Here is a 1320-nt window from a genome sequence, read left to right on the forward strand (position 1 = left end):
AAAAAAAAAAAAAAAAAAAAAATTACCAGATAGATTCCACAAACTGTCTCCAAAGGAGAGGAGACAAGAGGTGTGCTTCCAGATTTCCAGAACCTTCCCTGCATCTCAACAAACCTAGTTCCCCTCAGCTCTGGAACGGGCTCAGGGCCTTGCCTGGACCCTAAGTTTACTCTGCATATGGCTGTGATCTGAACTGGGGTGAGGCCGGGGGACGACCCTGCCCCCTAGTCTGGGCCAGAGCTCCCATTTCCCAGGCTCATGCTTGGCTGTGGGTGGGCCCTGAGGGACCCTTTGCTGGCTGGGTCACAGATACAAGGTCCTGGTTTGCGAACAGCCTGTTGACTTGCTCATGCAGTACGGGGGCCCTGTGGAGGGGACACACTGTCCCCCAGGCCACCTCTGTCTGGCCTGGGAGGAGTCTGGGCAGGTCCCCGCCCCAGGGCCAAGTCCACCCTGTGGCCTCTTTGCCGTCTCTTCCCTCAAAGGGTTTCCTGCTGCTGGACTGGAAATGATTTCTTCTGATATTTCAGAGGCAGAAGGCATTTCTCACCTTCCCAAGAGCCAGGAGGATGGAGGTTAGAAAGAGTGGGGTCGTTTCCGACCCAGGGAGGCCAAGTGGGAACCCTGTGACCGATCCATTTGTCCTGGTTCCTGGGAGGATGTCACCCAGGCAGGGCTCAGGGGAGGAGGTGGAGATTTGGGGGTGGAGGGGCTCCCACAGCCTGGGCCTGAACCCCCTGCTGGGCTCCTCCACCTCCCAGCTCTGCCTCTGGAGGGAGAGGCTAATCTTCCTCCAAACACTTCAGGCTTCAGGAAATCACAGGCTCTCAGAGTGCAGGGCCCCTCTCGGCAGAGCGAGTGCGATTTTTCCCGGGAAGTGGCTCTTATAAGATGCTCTAAGGGGTCCCTGACCTGAAGAGAAGATTCAACAGCCCTGCCTCGGAGGAGGAAAATGAACATTCACTGTGCATACAAAAATAGCTTACATGCTCGGAGCCTGCGTTTGAGGGGTGCAGGCTCAGCGCACAGGGGTCTGGGTCCAAGCCTCCACCTCGCTGGCACTCTCAATGAACTTGGGAGCAGGCACGTCCCCTCCTCGGCAGGTTCATTCCCCGTCAAGGAGGGAGAAACGGGCCATCTTCATGGGCCTCGGCAAGGCAGGAAGGGCTGAGTGCAGTGAGGGCTGAATGCTCGCTCCTCCTGGACACTGTGGCCCTGGCAGCTGCGGGGAAGATTCAAGGCATGTGTGGCTGGGCGGAGTTGTTTCAGCTCTGCCCTGAGCAGGGAGCTGTGGTGGTGGGCAGTTGGGTCCTGAGGGGT

Source organism: Mandrillus leucophaeus, unplaced genomic scaffold (assembly GCF_000951045.1).
Source record: "Mandrillus leucophaeus isolate KB7577 unplaced genomic scaffold, Mleu.le_1.0 Scaffold506, whole genome shotgun sequence".
In the NCBI taxonomy this organism is placed as follows: Eukaryota; Metazoa; Chordata; class Mammalia; order Primates; family Cercopithecidae; genus Mandrillus; species Mandrillus leucophaeus.